Here is an 809-nt window from a genome sequence, read left to right on the forward strand (position 1 = left end):
CCCCACAACGGGAAAATTTAAAAACCTGTTCAAGTTACTGAGGATAAATCACATAAACGTTGATTTAAAAATTTGTGATTTTAAACGCAGTTTCGTTTACCTTAAACCCTAACGTTTCTTATGCTTTTTTTTGGGGGGGGAACAAATTTAAAATTTGGGTTTTAATTTTTTAAAATTTGGGTTTTACAAGAAAATGTTTGTTCCTTTAAATTTAATTTTTTCCAGCAGTCCTGTTTACATTAAATTTAAAAAAACTGTAGTTGTAAGACCAGTTCTACGTCCTGTAAGGTCCACAAGTGACCAAATCACCAAAAAAAATAACAATTGAGAATATATCGTTCCCCTTCCTCTGAATTTTTATCGGGATTTCATATTTTTTTCCCCTTCTCCCTGTCAAAACTTGCTAACAACTTAGTTACGATCTGCTGGAAGAATCAAAAAAACTTTTTTTATCACCAATAGCTATTAATTAAGCCAATTCATATAACACATAAAGGATAAAAATTTGTTATATTCGATAATATTTTATTTTGGCAAGCCTTTTTTAGGTCATAGAAAGATTCACACACACGAGTACAAGTAAAAATATTATGAAATTTTTCCAATTAATTTTCAAGATAAGCTGCATGAGCTGATTTTATTTAACATTAGTCAAACAAAGCAAATAGTCACGGCATAAAACCCTTTTGGAAAATGGTGAACTAGGAAGAAAAACAAAGAACTTTCAGAACAATTATAGTTCGTTGCGACAGAGGTACCACCATGCTATTTTCACACAAGACATGATGAAAAGGCAGGAAGTCCAAAAA

Source organism: Penaeus monodon, chromosome 34 (assembly GCF_015228065.2).
Source record: "Penaeus monodon isolate SGIC_2016 chromosome 34, NSTDA_Pmon_1, whole genome shotgun sequence".
Taxonomy (NCBI): Eukaryota; Metazoa; Arthropoda; class Malacostraca; order Decapoda; family Penaeidae; genus Penaeus; species Penaeus monodon.